This window comes from Mastomys coucha, unplaced genomic scaffold (genome assembly GCF_008632895.1).
Source record: "Mastomys coucha isolate ucsf_1 unplaced genomic scaffold, UCSF_Mcou_1 pScaffold16, whole genome shotgun sequence".
NCBI classification, from domain to species: domain Eukaryota; kingdom Metazoa; phylum Chordata; class Mammalia; order Rodentia; family Muridae; genus Mastomys; species Mastomys coucha.
In genome coordinates this window covers 28,096,050-28,118,646 of record NW_022196898.1, presented here as the reverse complement: position 1 = coordinate 28,118,646, position 22,597 = coordinate 28,096,050, and the positions used below count along the sequence as shown (strand labels likewise).

The 22,597-nt window shown below is 42.5% G+C and overlaps 1 pseudogene; it reads right to left on the bottom strand.

Moving 5' to 3' along the window:
- Nucleotides 1-16,107: 16,107 nt before the first annotated feature.
- On the bottom strand, nucleotides 16,108-16,665 carry LOC116094073 (annotated as a pseudogene).
- Between the last annotated feature and the right edge of the window lie 5,932 nt (nucleotides 16,666-22,597).

Sequence of the window (22,597 nt, the reverse complement as noted above, 5' to 3'; positions counted from 1 at the left end):
GGGCAGGGCAGCAGCATAGGGCAGGGCAGCAGCATAGGGCAGCAGCATGGGGCAGCAGCATAGGGCAGGGCACAGTGTGATCTCCACTTGAGAAACCAAATATCCTTGAGAAATGTAACCTTAAGAAAATATTGTATTTGCTTTTGCTAAAACATATTGTTTGAAAAAATCCAAATTTTAAAAGACAAAGTGGGGAGGAGAATTCCAACATATTAGAAATTTGTAATAAGACAACAATCAAATCCCTCAGAATTGGTTTTGAAAAGACTGAAAATTACTTTCTCTTATATTTTTAGCTGTGAGCCAAGATCTTAATAGCCAAATCATTTATACAACCCAAGTCTTTCTTAGCTAAAATATAAGAAGCATGTTTGAAGAGACCTCTTGTGACTATAGTAACTTATTGCAGATTCTTTTCATAAAAAAAAAGAAAAGAAAAGAAAAGAAAAAAACCACTGAGTTTTTGGAGTGCAGTAATTCCCTAGTACTGTCACTAGCCATGACTGGGAATGCTGGACAATCTACCAAAGTAATCTTCAGAGGACTCTGGGGAGAGGAATGGAAATAGACTAGCTGCTGATCAGCAGTGGTGCCAAGGTTCTCCTTGATTCACTAGATCTGTAGCAAAAGATATTGGCAAAACAACAGTCTAAATGCGTGCATGCCAAACCCAACCACGCCTGGCAAACCAAAAACTGAAGAAAAATACAGCAACAGCATCCACTGTGTCAACCATGGAAAAGGTTACGGTTGTCTTCTCTAGTGGGTTGTCATAGAGACCCACACTATGGGTCTCTGCTAACACCAAGGCTGGCAGAGTAGCCGCCCTTGAGAGATAAAAGGAGTCAGTTCAACATGACTCCCTAGCCAATATTGGTTCAAACTTCAAGAAGCTGACACCGGGTAGTTCCTTTTTTGGAGGGGAGGGTAGTTTTCGAGACAGGGTTTCTCTGTATAGCCCTGGCTGTCCTGGAACTCACTCTGTAGACCAGACTGGCCTCGAACTCAGAAATCTGCCTGCCTCTGCCTCCCAAGTGCTGGGATTAAAGGCGTGTGCCACCACCGCCTGGCCGGGTAGTTTCTTTTAGGCATATTTAAGCACAGACCAATTTGGGAAACAATTTCCCAATGATAAGTAACTGAATCCCACGTACATAACAAAACTTAAGACATGGCCACATCAAAGCTCTTTTTGAAGTACAAATGGCATCTTCTCTAAAGATTTGTTCTATAGAATACCTGAGGAAACAAACTTAAGATAAAGTTTCTGGGGGAGCTGGTGTGGCCTGGTCACACAGAGAGCATATAGGTCACCGAGCTATTGGTCACATCTGCTCCCAGATTGCTAGGTAGAGAACAAGTTTTACATCTCTTACTTTGAACAGACAAGTTTAGCATTCCTGGTTTTCCTAGTGTTTTTCTGTGAGCACAAGTACCTCTATGCCTCCTACACCACAACTGTGCTTAGCTGTAATGGCAGTCCAACCAATCTTACTTTCTTCCCCCTCACTATGCTGGTGTCAGCAGAAGTGTTAGAGAAATGGACCACTTTCATCTTGCCTGTGCAGTGTCTGCTGTGATCATGTGGTCTCACACCTGCCAAGGAGGGATGGAGTGCCCTCTCTGCAGGACCAGTTTCAGAGAAGACCAATGGTAGCTTCAACACCCACATAGCCCAGATTTCCCTGGACCTTCTGGGCAGCACAGTCTAAACTCCAACTTTTGACCCTCTCGCCTCAGCCTCCAAGAATGTCATTCCAGGTACTCATTTTTCATGTCAAAGCCATGAGGGCTGTCACAACAAACTATCTACACTGCTTTTGGCTAGGACAGTGCCAATAGATGCTGGCCAACATGTCATGTATTATGGAGCCAACTGACACCAGAAATTCTCCATCATCTGGAAGTAATGAGTTACCTCACTCTCTTCCAAAGGACTTGTGTAAGACCCTAAACCTGCTTTTATTAATGTGAATGTATGTATGTATGGGTATCTATGTGTGTAGGTGCCCACAGAGGCCCCAGAAGAAGGTGTCAGATCCATGGACCTAGAGTTATAGGCAGTTGTGAGCCACCAGACATGAGTGTTGTGAACTGAACTCTAGTCCTCTTTAAGAGTAGTGAGGATTCTTGACTGCTAAGCCACCTCTGCCCTGAGGTTTCAGTAATTAAAAAAAAAAAAAATCATTGATACCAATAAAAAAGAATGTCTCAGTCTGAATGGGGGAAAAGAGAATTCATAGATGCCAAGATTGAACAGACAGAAATATTAGAAGCATCTGACAATGAACTTAAGGGAATCATCATGAAAATGTTTTTTTGGTTTGGTTTGGTTTGGTTTGGTTTGGTTTTTTGTTTTTTCAAGACAGGGTTTCTCTTTGTAGCCCTGGCTATCCGGGAACTCACTCTATAGGCCAGCCTCGAACTCAGATGAAAATGGTTTTATGAGCTGGGCAGTGGTGGCACACACCTTTAATCCCAGCATTTGGGAGGCAGAGGCAGGAAGATTTCTGAGTTCGAGGCCAGCCTGGTCTACAGAACAAGTTACAGGACAGCCAGGGCTACACAAAGAAGCCCTGTCTTGAAAAACCAAAAATAAACAAATGAAATAAATAAATAAATAAATGTGTACAAATCCTAACTCACCTATATGCTCACTTCAGCTATAATAATATAGGCAGCTTGGGAAAGAAGGATAAATTAAGTTACCTCATACAAACATGAGGAGTTTCAATCTCCAATAACTGAGTCAGCCTTAGACAGACAGGTAGAAAATAGCATGACAAGAAGTTTCCCAGGTGTATTCAGTCTTGTGACATTTTGACATAGTACTAGCATGTATGAAGTTCAAAATTTTAACAGTTGCAAATACAGAGTTCCTAATGTTTTAAGAAGGTTTGGGTTTTATGTTGGGCTACAGGTTGGACATACCTGGCCCCTGAGTTAGACAAGAACATAGAGGAATCATGGAAGCAAAAACTCAAACAGCTAAAAAAAAAAAAAAAATCCACAATGATAACTGAAAAATTCAGTATCATTTATTCAACCTGTGATAGAAAGTTAAGCTGATAATTAGCAAGAATATGATGTAATATAACACCCTTGACAAACAATATCCAAGTACAAAATGGCCCACACAACAGAATACACATTCTTTTCAAGTACTCATGTGACCTGTACAATGGTAGATCCATATCCTTGGGTGTAAGAGCAAGGCCCACTCTACCATCTTAGCAATCTACAATGGAAAAATCACACAACTGTGTCAATAGTTGGAAAAAAGCACTTAATGGAATTAACAACCACACTGGCTTTCTACCACCATCCTAAATACTTAAGATGATCAACTTAAAAACAAGAAACTTTCATTCTGGCTCACACTTTCAGAGGGTCCAGTCCATGATCAGTTTGCCCAATTGCTTTTAGAGCTGGCAAGGCAGAACACTGTCCTAGGTATATTGCAGAGGAAGCTGCGCATCTTGTGGTAGCCAGGAAGCCAAACAAACAGAGGAAAGTGCAAAGGCCTCCATACTTCTCTTCAAGGGCATATTCTCAATGACCAGCTTCCTCTCGCGAGGCCTAACTTCCTAAAGGTCGTATACCTCCTCCCAATGCCATAGGCTGGGGATCAAGCTTTCTACATGCAGGCCCTCAATGATATCACAAGTCAAAATGGCAACAGACTCCCATTAGTGATAAAACTTCCAGAATAACAGGAAGAGACTGAACTTCTTGCCCCTGATGAAAAGTAGGAACTAAATATGCTTTCAAAACTGGATCAAATGTTGGGTGAGAAACTTACGATTTAAATATGAGTTGAGATCTAGTGAGATGGTTCAGTGCTTGCTGCCAAGCCTGATGACCTAAGTTAAATCCCAGGGACCTACATGGTAGAAGGAGAAGGAAAAAGAAAAAGCCAACTCCCACAGACTGTCCTCTGACTTCGGCCTGCACACCATGGCTTTTGTGTACACACACACACACACACACACACACACACACACACACACACACACAGGTCTAGAGAAACCCAAGCCAAGAAGTACACAACAATTTCACTTACTAAATGTCCGTAAGAATAACAAGTTTCAGCTTAAGCAACAAGGGAAAATTGGCCAACAATATTCCAATTGGCAAATGAGTCAGAAGTTCATGTGTGCATGTCCCTATGCAGTATCTATACACGCCAGCCCCTTTATTCCAACAGGTGGTTTTGCTTGCAGGAGATACAGCATTGCTACATTTTTATGTTTAAGTAACAGTTTTTATGAACCCCGAATTGCACAGAATTATGGATATTCATGTCTATGGTCACTCTATGTACTTAGACAGCTATAGCAGGAACCCAATTAGACCAGTTCCAGGGATTGCTCTTAATCAGTGGTTAAATAACAAGCATGAACTTCTGAGTCCAGAAAGATCACACAAATAAGCACCCTTGAAATTGCCTTGACACCCAGCAGGGAACAGGAAAGACATGCTTAATTAATTAATTAGTTAATCAATCAATTAATTAATTCCACAGTGCTGGAGATTTTGCCAGCCCATCAAGTGCTAGGCAAGTGCTCTACCACTAAGCTCCACTTCCCACTCCCCAGGGAACATTTTGTATGTCAAACCCACTTAGCTAAAAAGCAGGTGCCTATATAAACTCTTCTATATAGGAGTCACACATGACTGAAGCAGAAAAAAAAAAAAAAGTTGGAGTGTGGAAACTAACACAGCACCTGAATGTTCCAGAAATTCAAGGGGCAAGCTTCAGTATCCACTCCTCTTGCCCCTTTCCGCCACCCTCTGACTTCAGAAAACATTGATTTCCCTTACAAAGAGGCTACCTTTCTGACTGGTTTTCATTTGACAAGTTAGCTTTTCCAGTCCCCAGGGTTGAGGAGCATGAAAGGCTAACTAACAACTTACCCTGACTCCAAATCCACCCAGCACAGAAGTTGTCAGGAAGGAAAAGGGTTGGAGGAGGAAAAGCAAATGCCTCGGGGAGGTGGGCGGTGGCTCTGCTGAGAACTCTGCATTTGCCACGAAGGTCTAGAGTAGCTATAAGGAAGGAACAATTAGCCGTGCGATAATATTTAAGAAGAGTTTCTGTGAGTTGGAAATGAAACCTATGAGGCTGACTGCATCCTTTAGCACCCTAAGTCACATTCTGCTCAGCACAGAAAAGGCCCTGGTTCCATCTCTGGTACCCCTTACCCCAAAGGGATCCCCTTCACATTCCCTCCTTACATGTAAGAAAAGACAGGTACATCTCTGTCTGCCTGACCACTGGGGTGCCTAGCACCACCCACTGACCCACCGGCAAGCCACTCAGGGGAGGCAGAAACACAGTCCAAAATAGGGGTCCTCAGTCTGTCTTTTCTTGGGTGGGAAACAGTGGGGTCCAAGGTAGTTACTGTGATTCCCAGTCTCCTGTGTAACTCTGACCCTGCCGGTGTTAGGCTGGGAATGGGGGTCTGGGGGGTTGAGCTTCCCCTTAGGGCATTTAAAAACCAGGCTGGAAGGGGAAGACAGAGTTTGGTTCAGGTATGGAGGGGCTGGGAGAGAGAAGGCCTTCTCAGGGAGATTCGGGGGCCACTCTTTACCATGAAGGCCTCCTCCTGCGGTGATCCTGGATGGAAACAATGGTCTTTGCTTGTCCAAGTTGTCTTATTTGATGGTGAATGTTAATGCACATATCTTACTCAGGGTGAACTAGAGTTTAAATACCTTTGTGGGAAAGAATGCCCAGGAAAGGAAGCTCACTGGTTGAGCACTCAGAGCCTATCTAGATACCTCCTTAGCATGGAGAACTCTCGGTTTTTATGCTAAGTCACCAACTGTCATGATCCCCTTGGTGGAGTGTCATGGCTATGTGTTCCAGATCAGGTCGTCCGGCAGGGAGCTGTCTCCATTCCTGCCATTCTCATTTCTGAGATTCCCCAGCCACCCTGATTTTTCCAAATAAAATAAAAGATGAAAACCAGACAAAGAACAGGTATCTAATCTTGGAGAAAGAGCGAACACTCTGCTGAGAAACTGAAGTTGAAAATTCCCAGAACCAGCCTGTGGAAATACCTTGAGAAGACACGGAAGAAAGGCTTCATCAGCCCCTTCCTACCAGTCTAGCCTGGAGTTTGCAAAACAACTACTTCTATTAGATAAGCACCAATTTGTGCTTTGCTGGGAAGAGGAGAAGCGCCCCAACACCAGGCTTTCATTGCTGTTTTTTATCTTCTGACAGCCCTGACCCTTGTTATCTATTCCATTTCCTCCAGTTAAACAGATTTAGTCAGACTTTTTGGATCTGGGTCAAGACTTTTGTGCTGTAGTTTTCTTACCCTCAGAGCTCCCAGGTCATTTTAATAAACAAACAGTTCTTTTAGGATCCAGTCCTAGGTTTGAGAAAAGATCACTCCTCTATTTCTATGTTATCTGAAGATCCAAAAAAAAAAAGAACTAATTAACATTGCATAGCTGAAGGATAAGGGGAAGAATCTAACTTTAAGAAAGAAAAAACATTGGCCTTCAGAAACTGATACCTGGTATACATTCCGCGTGAAATATAAAATCTGGGGTCAGCGAGCAGAGCAGCTGTGTTGGTTTTGCTTGACCCCTACACACATCTGCTAATTTTACCTTTGCTTGGTGCTCACTCTTGGTTCCAGAAGTGCAGCACATCCGAGTTGTACCACCACTGCTCGGTGGGTGAAGAAGGAGCCTCCTTGGGATCTTGTTGGCACTTCAGGGAAGGAGATATTTTTATCTTCTGCTAAGGCTTCTAAATCCATTGATACATTAGAATACCAGATTTTTCTAGTAGTTTCCAGCTCAAAAAAGAAAACCCAACACAGAAGGCAGGGCAAACCGAAGGCCTGAAGCCGGTAAGGAGTCCCCGAGGATGCAATGGAATGTTTGCTTCCATTCGTGTCTGAACCTACCCAGGTCCTGTGAGTTTCAGTTCTGTGAGCAAGAATTTTAAAGCATCGAAGCCAGTTAAGACAGGTTACTCTGACAACCCAGAGAGTTCTGATTAGTACAACTTCTTTTCTGAGAATTTGATCAAATGGCCATAGCTAATGTTGTGCCACTGTTAGAAGGCAAGTAGAATTGAAGGAGCCAGGACAAAGTAGAGTTTCAAATCAGCAATCAAAATAGAACAGGATGCCAGACTAAAATGTGTATCTTGTCACTGGACCATATTGTGCTGTACATGTATATAAAATAAAATTTCAAAGGAGTGTAGACTGGTCCAATTATTCATAATGAATTAAAGCCAGGAGTATTAAGCTTTAATAGTAACTCCACTCTACCTGCCATTTCTCCACCCCAAGATATTGATTTCTTTATTGTCTGGATTCAAAATTGTAACTTTATATGGCAAGTGACTCTGATGAACGTAATTCAGTTAACGCCCTTGAGATGGAGAGGTTATACTCTTTGTCTTCGTGGATCCCTACTGTGGTCCTGATGATACTTATAAAATGGAGATAAGAAGAGGCTGAGATATGGATAGAAACAGTTTGCAATGATGTGGCCATAGGTGGAAAGGTCAGGGAGCAAGCCCTTTCACTACTGTCTAGAAAGAACAAGCCATGCTATAAATACCATCTTCCTGGAGGATGGAGAGATGGCTCAGCAATTAGGAGCACCTGTTGCTCTTGCAGAAGACCTGGGTTTGATTCTCAACCCTTTTATGGTGGTTCACAACCACCTGCAACCACAGCTCCAAGGTATCTGATGCCCTATTCAGACATTAGAGGGTGACAAGCATATACAAGGTACATTTACGTGCATGCAGGTAAAACATTCCACATTAAATAAAATCAATAAATCCAACTAAAATAAATACTGCTTTGCCTTTTTTGACCTCCAGAACTGCTGGAATGAATTTGTGCTGTGAGTAGATTGGTGATATTTTGTTACTGCAGCAATAGGAAACTAATACACCACAATAAATTAAACAGCAGTTATGAAATACCAAAGCATATTTTTCTTCTTGAAGCTCTAGCATCTGGGAGGAGGAAAACCATGTGCTAGTATGTCTGGGCCTTGTGTCTGATTTAGTTAAAGGAAGGTTTCTAATTAGAGATACCTCTGGGGAATTCTTAGTGATTTGGGGTACTTAAAAGGGTCACTGAGTTCTAAGGATGTCATGACCAGAACACCCAGTTTCCAAGAGAGACTGTCAGGCAACCACAGGAAGACAAGCAGATGGATTCCCCAGGCAGCTTGGCAGGTTGATGGACAAGAAGCTAAATTTCCCTCTGGAGTCATGGGTCAGACAGAAAGAACACTACTTCCTGTCAATTGAAACATCTTTTTATAGATGGGAAAATGGCAAAGTCAACTATGGAGTTCTGGAGAAAGACTTCCTTCTTTGTTTACTTTGGCTTTCAGGAATGTTCTTGGACTTGAGCCGCCATTTTGACCCCAGGGAAAACAGACTAGAGGACAAGCGAAGATGTCCTAAGTGGAACCTGAGATCAGTCACACGATCTGTTCCAGCATTTGAGAGACGTTCTATGAAGGCACAAGAAGAATGGGGGATGGGTGAGTACCTGGGGCCTACACTCCAGCAAAGACCACTGAGGTACTGCTGTACTTTTTTTGAGGCCTGTGCATTCTTCTGAAACCTTTCAACAAGGGAGGGAGAAGATGCCCTCAGCTCGGCTTTACCCTTACGGGATGCATTCTGTCTTGGCTACTTGACATTATGTTAAAGCAACCTGTCCCGAACCCATGCAGCTCAGAACACAGACACAGGTTCCATTAGAACCTGGGCTGATAGACAAGCCTTGAGTGGGAAGGTCTCTCTTGGATCCAAGCACTTCTGGAGAGATGATGATGGTTCGGTCGGTAGGAAATAAACCTCTGCTCAAAATTCTTGGGTTAATTTGGGCAAAATTCTCTTTTTCAGTCCTCAAGATATGAGCCACCAGGGCACATGGTAACGGAAGGGGGAGGAGGGGACATGATTTTAACTTTCTAGTGTCACTGCAGGCTTTCCTTCCTCTCATTTAGACATTTTCAAGGGAACAGGGTGAGAAAGATGGCAATCAATGTAGGACTGAGGAATGTGACTCATGGAGTAAAGTGAAGGGAGGTCTTAGTCCAGGAAAGATGAATTTAGGTTTTAAACTAGAAGCTGGGGCTGGACTCCATGGTAAAGAGTACTTGCTGCTCTAGCAGAGGACCAGGGTTCAGTTCCCAGAAACCCCACAGTAGCTCACAAACATTCCTAACTCCAGTTCAAGGGGATCTGATGCCCGCATCCATGGCAAATGGGTAGGTAAGGTTCCAAAATATCCCTTGCAAGATTCCACTCCCAGTGGCCTAACTTCCTCTCATTTGGTTTTACCTTCTAAAGGTTCCCTAGCCTCCCAATATAGCTGCAGGCTGGGGATCAAGTCTTCAAATGCAGGGTTTAATAATCTTTTTATTCTCTTGTTTTAAGATAGGGTTTTGGTATGTAGCCTAGGCTGGCCTCTAACTTACAGCAGTCTGTCTGCTCAAGCTACCCAAAGGCTGGGATTTGAGACATGTGCTACCAATTTGGGGCAATAATCAAGATCTGAATTATAGTAGCAACTATCAAATATTTTTCTTTAAAAACAGTCAGGGTCTAGGCGATGGCTCAGTAGGTAAAGCACTGTCCCTGTTAAATGTGAAGACCTGGCTTTGGCTCTCCAGAATGTAAGCAAAAAAATCAGGTGTGGGAGGGAATATCTGAAATCCCAATACTGCAAAGCTGAGGTGGGAGGCGGAGCCAGGAGCATCCAATGACAGGCAGGTACCTGGGCACACACAAAGGCAGCAACGAAGAGAGACCCTAAAGCAAACAAGGTGCCATGCAAGGACCAAAACACGAGGTGGTCTTCTAACCTACACACGTGGTACACATCTGCTTGTATTCACATGAATATATGCACACACATATGTACACAGATATATCACACACACCTGCATGCGCACACACAGAGACATATCACACAGACAGCTATAACTTACATGGGGTGGAGATAGTTTTTAATCAGGTGCTCAGCTGGAAAGGGAAAGTCACTTAGCTGCTTTGAGTGTTTTAACCCATATAGCAACACAAAGACTGAAGTGGATTACTGGTGGCACTCATGCTGGCTAAGTTTAGAGCCACAAGGAGCAAAGGAGAAGTGACAGTACTCAAAACTAGCAAGAGAGCCAGCCTGCTGGGATGGTTTCCACTTTTAAAGGCCTGTCCTTAGTGGGCCAGAGGCACTGGCAGTGCAGTACTGGAGCACAGTGCTGGATATCCTACCCTTGAGCTTCATGGGGGCTGTCTTGCCATGGGGGACAAGCTTGCTGTGACATGACATCAGGAGGTTGGAGACATGGCAGATGGCTGTGACTTCAAGGGCTTAATCTTAGGCCGACTTAGATTCTCCTTTCTGCTGGAGACGAAATTGCCTGATTCCCTGTGGGAATTAAATTCTGTTTGCAGTCAAACCAATTTGAATTAATTTAGCAAGTGTCAATTTTTCCCTCTGAACTGTGTAGAATGCAGTTCTAAAATTAGACTGACAGTGCAGCCTCTCACAGGCTTTTTTCAGTCTTTGCAGATGGAGATAATATTTCCTGCAGAGATGCTGTCGAGCGCTAAACAGCCCTTCCAAATCACAGTCAAGTTCACCCTGCAGACTTCGATGCAGGGAGAACCTCCCTGGGGTGCTTCCCATGGACATCCCACAGGGCTCCGTGGACACTGGCTGCATTTGATTTTTTAAGAACTGCTTGAAGTTTCTACTTCCTGGTCCCTTGACAAACAGGCTGGAGTAAGTTGCTGCATTTGGACGTACCGAAGTTGCTACTGCTCACCCTCAGAGAGCATTTCTGAGGCAAGTGAGTGATCACTTAGGATACCCGGTGAAGAGGTACCAGCCAGCCCTGCTCCTCAGGCAGAGCATGCTGGGGAGCAGGTTTAGTGCAAGCACTCCTGAGATGAGCTGTTTATACCCACCATGACTCAGCATTCACAGAGCCAACACTGGAGACAGAGGTCTGGCTTCTGGGTCTAGGGATGTATATCATCAGTATTTTTAGGTCCTCCACATGATCCCTACCTGTCTTACTCCACCTTCTTAGCAGTGTCCCATCCTCCTTTCTTTCCTAGCCACGTTCCTGGCTCTTCACTCTTTTGCATTCTTCTCCTCTCTTTGTATTTGTTCCGTAAGGATTGGCACCGATATCACCGGTCTGCGTTATTTTACTCAAGTGAAATCCTGGTTTGATCCAAGTCACAGGCTGTTTTTCCTCTATATTTACTCTATATAGCTGACAGCAAGGCTGAGGTATGGATGTGGAGGGTATACACACCTGTCTTCTTAGTCCAATGTCCACTCTCAGGGAGACTCAAGCCAGCACCACAACCTTCTGAGACCCCTCACAAGCTGCTCCCCCTCTTCCCTTTCTACTCACTACCGTGAGCTAACATAGTTCCCAAAGGAGGCTCTAATTAGGACTGCTTATCCCTGTCTCTGTAGGGTACCACCAGAATCAGTCCCCTCAGTCTACAAGCTCTGTGACCACTGAGGAATTGTGCTATGAAGTGTGCCACTCCTGACGTGAGAGACTGCTTCACAGACCCAAGACAGCCCAAGGGCTCATTGACATGAGGACATGAGGCAAAGGGGGGTTGGTGTTCTGAAACCTAGAACAACAGGAATCAGAGTGATGCAGGATGCCCTTGAAGGCTTGGACATTAGTGGTCACAGAGGTTGCAGGCACATCTTTCTCCAAAGGCTTCGATCCAAACTCAGGGGTGCACAGCTGCTGCCAATACCCGTGGAGATATTGACACATCTCCTTCTAATGTCTACTTCTCCTTTGAGCTTTTATCAACACCGATCTGCCTGCTTGCTTTTATTTTAGGCAACGATCTTTTGTTTTCTGGGGCTCTGTTTTCCCAGTTCACTTTTCCTCTCTGGGGTTACTGTCTCTCAGCCTCTTTTGGTCAACTCTTCCCATTTTGTCACCTCTAAATGTTAGAGAACTCATTGGCTTCAGATTTCCCACCCTACACTATTTCTCCTACATAAGCTCATTTAGGTCTAGGACTTTAAAGACCACATCTATGCAAACATACAAACGAAACCAAAACAAGGGGGAAATAAAACCCCTAAAGCCAACAATAACAACAACAAAATACCCAAGTTCATTTATTCCACTTAGGAGACACCTTGGAACTCAAAATCCATCTGACTGCCCATTTTCTATGGCTACTTAACTGCTAATGGGAATTCCATCCCAGGTTTAATAAACTATGTCTAACTAATGTACAAGGTACTGCTTTGGTATATACATGTGCACCTGAATAATTCAGTCATGGACAGGTAATGGGCCACATGGCAAGATGTAGGCCAGGCCAATATTTTCAGGTTAAAATATTTGAGAATCTGTCCAGATGTAGTGCCCAAAGTTTATAATAGATATAGTAAGTCTTCACGTCCTTATTCTGGAGCTGGGTCAGTCTCCAAGAAAGTTACTGCACGCCTTTAATCCCAGCACTTGGGAGGCAGAGGCAGGAGGATTTCTGAGTTTGAGGCCAGCCTAGTCTACAGAGTGAGTTCCAGGACAGCCAGGGCTACACAGAGAAACCCTGTCTCAAAAAAAAAAAAAAAAAAAAAAAAAAAAAAAAAAAAAGAAAAGAAAGTTATTTACATTCTCCAATTCTCCAACCTGCACTTCACTACTTTGTACTTTGTAGCCAGCACAATAGCCTTCCTCTTTCTTTACTTTATTATTATTATTATTATTATTATTATTATTATTATTAATTTATTTCTTAAGCATGGCAAGGGTATTTCCACCCAGCACCTTTGTGCTTGTTTTTCCTTCTGTGTTGAATACACTTCCTCTAAATCTTTCTAGTACTGTTTCAAACACATATTTCTTGTCTTTGTTTAAAAGAAGTCCCTTCTTCAGAGAGACTTTCCTAAATACTCTATACAAACTTAGCCGGTACTATGTCTCTGAATCGTATCCTCAATGCTTTTCTCTTTAGCACTTAGCAATTTCATGTGTATATATGTACAAATACATGTATGTATACGTATGTATTTTAATGTTCATTTGTTTGTTTTCTAGTAATACATAACTGCCAAGGAGGAAAGTCCTGGTCCCTTTCTTTTTTTCTTTTTCTTTTTTCTTTTCTGGCTAAAGCTATAGTGATCCTTCCAGGGAAACTTCGAGATCTCTGTCCACTTGCTATCTCTTGGCACTAGATGATGATTTCTGAAAGCTCCTGAGGAGTCAAGCACTTTTACTTAAGTGGTAGATTTTATGGCTAGTTCACTTAAAATAGTTAAATGTCATCATTGACTCTTTGAATGAGGTTTGTAAAGAGATGTTTCAAAGCTACGTGGGCTGGTGCACACATATAGACAGGGATAGCAAATGTTTAGGGCCACCCAAGGCTACATAATGAGAACTTATCTCAAAAACAAATAATCAAGAACCAAAAACAAGCTAAATGAATGCTTATACAGGTCTCTGTTTCTTGTGTCAAGACCTTACTTCTGTTGTAATTTACTAAGCTGACTATATTCAACTTCTTATTATTCTAAAGCACAATTTAGCTAGTTGGTACAAAGTGAATTCTTTATCATTTTTCAGGCCCATCACCAAGGAAATGTGAGAAAGGTTATCTATCACACCTCGGTTGTGACTGCTGAAGGAAACCTCACAGTGCTCTGCAGGTGATGGCATACTCATTTGTTTTTGCTTCAAAATTTGGATCTGACACTTTGTTTGTTTGTTTGTTTGTTTTTTCTTTTTTGGTTTTTCGAGACAGGGTTTCCCTGTGTAGCCCTGGCTGTCCTGGAACTCACACTGTAGACCAGGCTAGCCTCGAACTCAGAAATCTGCCTGCCTCTGCCTCCCAAGTGCTGGGATTAAAGGCGTACGCCACCACCGCCTGGATGGAGCTGACATTTTGTATTGTGGAAAAACCATAGGTTTTACTGTGATTAATCATATAGTTGAGTTCTGGATATAACATTCCAATGCCATATGATGATGGCCTATTATTGCATATCTTTGGTATCTAATTCCAAATTTTTAAAAATGAAATATGAATTATGCTTCATGTCTTTTCCTTGGGAGAGAAGCACAAACATTTACTTGCCCCAAATAAGGCACTGACAACAGATTACCTTTAGTCTAGGGCAAGTTTAGCTTGGTGAGCCAATTAGTTTACAGGAGCTACTTACAGGAATATGGTGTCTTAGAGGCAGCTGAATCTCCAAATGGCACACCTTAACAATCACATTTTCATCACTAGAGTTCCTGCATACCTTGATGACAGAGCCATTGAATAGTTTCCTCTTTCAATAGTTGTTTACACTTATATATGCTTTTGGGGGAGGGGCTTCACGAGTCCTGTAAGTTTCTTGTAATACTTGAAGGTTTCCAGTGAGCTTCTTGAGTTTTCTCCATTCATCAGGGGAATGCTTCTATCTGGAAGAAAAAGCTACATAATAGGGACTCTTTATTCTTGATTGCTACATTCTTTCCACCCTTTCCTCTGTTGAGTTCCCCGAGACTGGGAGGAAATAATGTCTGTGTGTAGTTCTTTTCTTGTAGGATGTTAGGTCAGAATGCCACAGAAATAGTAACTTTTTCTAAGCAGTATAACTGGTTACAGTTCACTGCAGTAGTCATTATTTACTGTTAAAAAGGAGGTTTTTTTTCCCCCACGATTGAGGCTCATAGCAACATAAATCAATAAGCATAAACAAAAATGCCCCTCCCCCTTTATTGGGTACCTAGGGACAGTTTATTTTGATACTATATAAAAAACAAACAACACATTAAAAACATTTAATTTCCTCTAAAAGAATGAATTGCTGTGTAACTAATTTTTTTTCCAACCTTTTTTTAAATGAGGGTTCTTAAATGTTTCAACCTTCTTTCTAGCCTTCCACCCTCCAGAGGTAGTGAAAAGGGAAGGATACAGGGGAAGTGGACCTGTTTAAGATATGACCCTTTGGAGCAACTCCCATCTGCATTGTCAGGAAATCAGCAGTTCAGTTCACAGGAGTCAGCAGCAGCAGTTTGACAGAGTCGGGATAGCAAACAGGAATCAGCAGCAGTGGCACTACCTAACAGAGATAGCCAGGCCTCAGCCCTGGCACTAGTCAACAGGAGGGACATGGCCGACGGGAACACCAGGAAACATTGTTGGCTGCATCTCTCAAGCATTGCACAGATAGCTCTATAGCCAAGCCTAGTTCAGCTTCCGTCACTGTCTGTCGAGTTCTATTTATACTCTCTCCAAACATCAGGTGTCCTCCACGGGTCTTTACCTCAGCGTGTGCCTTGTTTCAGCAAGTTGAGTCTGTCTCAGCTGACAGAGCGCTGCCAATCAGCCCGAGTCCGCAGAAGCAGCAAGAAGCCGTAGCACACCATCAGAAGTTTTTTGGTGTTGGAGTTCCAACAAATGCAGCTCAACTATGCAATGTAAGGCAGACCAATACATGTATGCCATCAGCAAAGAATAATCCTTCATCATGAGTCCTTTCACAGGCTTGCTTTAGCAGAACACACTTGTGTCTGTTTCAGCCAAATGTTCCTTCACGTGTCTTCCTTAGTCTTTCTTCTGTGTCAGCTTGAGGAAAACACTCCTTCATGTGTCTGTCCCAGGAGAACACCATCTAACACAACTAATTTTCCAAAGATCTTTAAGTTTCCGCTTCATCAATGCTATTGAAAATTACATATACCCCAGAAAAAGAGTTCTGTTTCCAATATCCAATAACAATTATATGAAATAACTACCATGCTGGTAATATATATGTGTGTGTATATATATATATATATATATATATATCTTGAAATTTTCAGTTTAGCTAATTTTCTTTTAATATAAAGAAAAATGTAAACATTGGTTTAAGATTCATTTTTAGCAACATAAAATATATAAGCTTTATTATATAAAAAACAGACATGACCTAAAAGTTATTTATATAAATTATTTTTAAATGTATGTGAAATTGCAAAGTAACATGCCTTTTCACCAAAGATACTTGATATACTATGCAGTGATAGAATAAAACAAATGTCTGTTCACTTCTGTCCATTTTAAAGTCACTGTATTGAATGATATATCATGAAATCAATGGTTGTGCATCTAGGGAATTTCCCAATGGAGCTCTCTTCCACTGGTGTGTATATTTTAATTTGTCTCATGTGGGTATCTCTTGCATTCTGGTGATTGACTAGGACAGCAATCTGTATCATGAATGTGCGAGTTGGCTTCTTATGATTGTCGGTCAAAAGAACATGAACCCAGCCACTTGGTTCCACCAATTCAAATTGCAGAATTTCTTGACAGTTGTGAAAATTATTTTCTACTCTGACTGAGATTTTATTTGGAATGTAGCTTTCATCAGATTTATAGTCTGCATAAATACATAATGTTTTCACTGTTGTTTTCCTTCTGAATTGGATGTTCACTAAATGAGGCTGAGAGCCATCAGATTGCCAGTAAGCTTCTTGATTGTCATCTTGTAATTGATCCACTCCAAACACTGGTTTGCACAAAGAGAGTGACCAAACAGCCTGAGACCCAAGTTCCCTGACTTTTGCTGAACTCTCCAACTGCTTAGGATCAGCACCAGGAGGTGTCTTGTTCGGTGTGGTCATTTTTAAATTATTCTGGTTCTCCACAATTCCAGTTCTTCCAAAAAATGCCCTTTAAACGTTTGACAAGTACATCATATTCACTGACAATAGCAGTGACATCCCCACTGAGGCCTATGAACTCTCCAGCTACAGGTTCTTGCTTCTGAGTTTCTGCCTGTGGAGTAGGCCTGAAACAGAAAGCAATTTTTGCATCCATAATAGCTGTGCCACTATTGTATCAGTTAGTGTATTTTGCTCAGTATGTTGGTAATGTATGGCAAAGAGTTTGTAACCTAGCAGAACAGTTGGTGATGATTATCTTGTAGCATCCTGCATAGACATCTGATATAACACAAGACAACCAGCAGGGAGAAGTTCATTCTTAGCCTGACTTCTCCATGCCCAGAAGCCAGGAATTGTGATATTCTCAGCAATAATGATTTATCATCTGGTTCTGGCATGCAACCATAGCAGTGGACATAGAAGTTGACTGCATTTCCAAAAATATGTCAAGTGGTAACCCATACCTGACATTGGGATTTTTTTTTTAATCAATAACATTCTGGCTTCCAGGAGTACATTTTTCTCTGCCACTCCCCACTGAGCCTTCAGGTCCCTATCTGCACTGTAAGTCTGTGAATCTCTGCTTCCCTTCCATTAAATTTGCATGGGTTCTATACTTATTGATTTCCTAATCATTTTGACAGAAATACCTGACAAAAGAAATGTAAGGGAGAAAGATCCTATTTCATTTATGTTATTTGGAACATTGGAGAAAAAGTAGTACAGCTTGAGGATGGTACAGCCAGAAGGCAGTGCAGCAGGAAGTACAGCAGAAAGGCAGTGCAGTGGGAAGTACGGCAGGAAAGCAGTGCAGCGGGAAGGCAGTGCAGCAGGAAGGCAGTGCAGCAGGAAGTACAGCTGGAAGGCAGTGCAGTGGGAAGGCAGTGCAGCAGGAAGGCAATGCAGCAAGAAGTACAGCAGGAAGGCAGTGAAGCAGGAAGGCAGTGCAGTGGGAAGGTAGTGCAGCAGGAAGGCAGTGCAGCAGGAAGTATAGCAGGAAGGCAGTGCAGCAGGAAGTACAGCAGGAAGGCAGTGCAGTGGGAAGGCAGTGCAGCAGGAAGTACAGCGGGAAGGCAGTGCAGCAGGAAGTATAGCAGGAAGGCAGTGCAGCAGGAAGTATAGCAGGAAGGCAGTGCAGCGGGAAGACAGTGCAGTGAGAAGGCAGTGCAGCGGGAAGTACAGCAGGAAGATAATGCAGCGGGAAGTACAGCAGGAAGGCAAGGGGGTTGGTCACATTAAGTCCACAGTCAGGAAGGAGAGAATGATAAATGCTGGTACTCAGCTTGCTTATTCCTTTTTGTACAGTCTAGAGTCTCATTTTATACAATGATATAAGATAGGTCTGCCCATCTCAATTAACCTAATCCAAAAAAAAAAAAAAAAAAAAAAGAACCAAACCAAACCAAAGCAAAAAAACCCCCAAAACAAACAAACAAACCCCTTAGAAACAGACTTGTTTCCAAGGAGATTCTACATCCTATCAAGTTGGACAAGTATAACCTTTACAGGTTTCCGGTTTTTTTGGATCCCAAGAAGGGCTTTATTAGCACAGGCCTAATTTGTACTCTTTCTCTTTGCATTCTCCCAGCCATAAAAAGTGGTAGCACAGAGACATCATTCCTTTTTTACTCATTTTTCCTGAAAACAAACAAACCAATGAAACCAAAGACTGACGTGGAGGATTACGTGTGCATGTCTCCTCCTCTTTGTAACTCACTCCTCCTTACACAGACAAGTTCTTACTGCAGACAGATCAGCCTCAAAGACAAAGAACCGCTGCTGCTGCCATCTGCCTGTTTGTGATCTGTTTTTCTCTCTATATATTCTGCTTTCCGTGGGAATTGGCATACATTCCCAGTCTACCAGCTGTTTCGAGTGTGTTCCTGTGGACTCCAGTCACTAAGGGAGAGTACTATGCAGAGGAAGATGGTCAGGCTGGAATTCCCAGCAAGACTGTTTCACTCGTAGACATCTCAGCCTTGTTTCTATGTCTTATCACCCACAGCAGGGGCTGGGGATATGGGAGTATGGAACCGTCACTACAGCAAAGAGACACAGTACCCCATCATGCATTGGGAAAGGTAGTCATATGGCTATCGCCACACCCCCCTCCACTCGGATGCTTCTCACTCAGTCACATCAGCTCAGCAGCATATCTTATCAGCCTTCTCAAGATCAATGGAACTGTTCTTCACCAACTCATCTTTGGCTTTCGATTCCTGTCCATGTGCCAATTACATAATATGAGTTTCCTTGGGGAGAGTGAAAAAGCAAGTGTTCCACAGGTAGGCACGGAGGACAGGCTAAAGAGATGATTCAACTAAGTCTGTCATCGTGAATCAGTGAGTTTACAGGTATTACAAAGGCAGCTGGCTCACCGCAATGTGAGTGACAACTCAGGAAGGCAGCATCACTAGCGATCCCCGTGCAGCTCGAAGGCGGTTCTACCGAAGAGTTCCCTCTTCCTCAACAATTGCTTATAGCTCATATACCCTCAGAGGGAGGACTTGCAACTTCATGAGTTCTTGAAACTCCCTTGGGGGCTTTGTGAGTCTTCCTCTCTTTTTTGCTCCCCTCCTCCCCCCGTATCCACAAGGGAGGTATTTCAATCTGGATGAAATAGCTACAAGACAAATGATAATACTTTTACTGTACAAGGATATAAAAATGCTTGCCTGCCTGCACTTGTGGGAAAAGCTGCTTGAGAGATGCCCCTTGTTGGTGGTATGTATATGGGATATAGCAGGAGCTGAAAATGGCTTTTGCATGATGAATGGGTGAAACCACACCCATTTTCTCTTGAAGACATGTAGGTGATGGATGTGCAGACTGAATGTGGAATTAACTAAGGAGATACTGAGTGTGGTTTTATTGAAGGACTCTTAGTTTTTACTGTGGTTCAACTCCACAGTGCCATCTAAAATTTCCAGAGTTAATACTGGGGTGAAGGGAAATATCTATTTGACACAAGACTTGGATTTTCTAGGTAAAATGGAAAAGGTAAAATGAAACACGAACACACACACACACACACACACACACACACACACACACACACTTCCTAGTAGAAACTTAGCTATATATTGGACAGAGCAGTGTGGCTCCCCAATCATTGCATGGGAGTCCTTTATGACTTACTCTACAAACAGTCTTTTAAAAGTGAAACAAAAATAGAGAGACTATTTAAAAATTTTACTTATCATCCAGATAAGTTTTCTTTTCACATTGACAGAAGATCAAAACTTCAAAATATTGGGGAGGGATGACAAGGTGACACTGAAGATGCCCGCATGACCTTCCCCCAGACACCCCACAGAGGTGGAGCCGCTCAGCAGGTTGTGGACTGCTGATCTTTTTATGGCTGAATTATTAAAGTCATGGGTTGCCTTTAGACTTGTCATTGACCTGAAGAGATGGAAGTGGGTTTGTAAGAACCTGAGGGTTCTGACTTGAGCAGTGAGACATTGGCTCACCTTTAAAAAAAAAATAATTTCACACTTTAGGAGAGGAGCTAGCCTGCTGCCAAGGTTACCAACAAGGGCAGCATGGAGGTGCTGGCTTTTTTCTGCTCAGCTCACTTTGCTCTTGAACGTGGAATCTTGAGAAAAATGTAGGCTCTAATCCTGAAGGAAGTGAGGCTTCGTCTCTCTGGTATGTGTAGGAGGCCTAAAATGCCATTTGTTGGTACGGATAGCTCTCTGGAAATATCTTAAGACACCCCTGGAAAATGTGGTGAGTGTTCTTTGCCTCTAAGGTTCCCCAATTATATAATTGTTCATCTTAGGAGACATATATAGAGTGTGCATGTTTTTTTTTTTTTCTTTTAAAGAAGGAAAGTGAAGGAAGGGCCTTAACTTTGGAGCTCTGAAGAACTCATCAAATGTTGCCAGCTTCACATGCTGTCCTCCTCAGGAGGGGAGAGCTAGAGAGTAGGCTACCATCTGGTCCCTGTGAGCACAGCAGATGAATGCTGAGCACTGTGCACACAGATATGTCATCTCTCGAAACCTCGAAGGAATGAACACGGTCTTTCTCCTGCGTGATTGAAAAGCTAAGATGTGGGCTTCGAGCTGGGGGTATGTCTCTAACCCCAGCCCTTGGAAGCAGAGGCAGAGGGGCTGTCAAGACTTTGAGAGGCCCGCTTAGGGACTACAAAGTAAACTTCAGGTCAGCCGGAGTAACACTGTGAAACTGTGGTTTTAAAAATCAGACAGGTTGGGGTGGGATATCTGGGTTAGCTTGAAGTAATGGCAAGATCTCTGAATGTACCAGCACTGGGTTAAGGCATTAACGATTTATTAAATACACAGACACTCATAGTGTCCCCCTTGGAACAGATGGCAAATAGACAGACTTACTATTGTCACAAAGAAAAAAAAAAGACTTTAAATCCCTTCCCTGCCACTCTATTGGCTGAAATACATCCCCCAGATCCACTTCTCAGAAATGTATGGTCTTTGTTTAAAAAACAAAGTCTAATTTTAGTTTAAAATCTTTTTCTTATGTAAATTTATTTTATTTTACTTTGTATGTTTGAGTGTTTTGCCTGCATTTATTCATAGGTAGCTTATGTTTTCCTGCCTAGTGCCCTCAGAAATGGGAAGAGAGTGTTGGATCCTCTGGAATTGGAGTTATGGATGGTTGTGAACCATTATGTGGGCGCTGCTTTCCAAATCTGGGTCCTCTGCAAGAGCAACAAGTGTTCTTAACCACTGAGCCATTTCTTCAGCTTTGAAAAGTATAATGTGAACGAGTCTTTGTTATAGAATAAATAGCTACTAAAATAATTTATTACTTAGCCTTAAACTGAAACTTGAGTTGTTTCTTTGTATAGAATGGTCATTCTTGGTTAAGACAAAACAGTTTAAAAATAATATTGGAGAGACCATGTTGCCTGTGGTCCTTCTCCATCTCTCTGTTTCCTGAGACACAATCCTTAAGGTCATCTAAACCACACCAGCTGCAGTCTCCTTTTCCCTCTGTCCATACCTCCTGTGGATCCCACAGGACATCCCTTGCCTTCCCCAGCCTTCAACACAAGCAAGTACTCCTCATGAACACAAGGGGCGGACAGCTTTATAAAAAAGGCAACGCAGCCAACACACTCTGAAAATCTGGAAAGAAAACAGAAACCAAGAAGCAAGACAACCACCCCACAAAGCTTAACTCACAAATAAGCACCTACATTTATAATCACTCTAAAGCCAGATGCTTAGATGCCAATACAAGAACACAGTAACAGTCAGGGCAATACGTCAACACCAGAGCCTGGTTATCTTAACACATCAGGCTCTGTGTTGTAGTAAATATTTTATCTCAAATTGGTGTTTCTACTTCAGAATTGATCACTCAGTTCCCAGACAAAAGACACACAACTTTTATATTTATGTTTATATTTATAATAACCCTTAATCAGCACCAGAGCTAGGCAGATATCTACCCTCTATGCTATTAGAATCCATTTCTCCAGCGATAACCCCAAATTATGTCAAGGTCACAAAGCATCACTTGGGTCTCAGTGCAGAGTCTCTCCTCCCTGGGGGCAACCAGTCCTTGGTGCCAGTATTTAGCATTACAGTACTAGCAAAAGACCAAACCTCAGCTCCAAATGTTCCAGCACAGCCACCACACAAATAAAAGGCGTTAAAACCAACTCTATGAAGATGATTAGGTTTCCTTAAAGAGGAAATGAATAAAGCCATTAAAGAAATCCAGGAAAACACAAACAAATAATTGAGGGAAACGAATAAGTCTCTTAAAGAGGGCCCAAAACAAACAAGTAAACACACAGTTGAAGGAAATGAATAAAACTGTTCTAGCCTTGAAAAATGGAACAAGAAGCAATAAAGAAATCACAAACTGAGGGAAGTCGGGAAATGAATATTTAGGA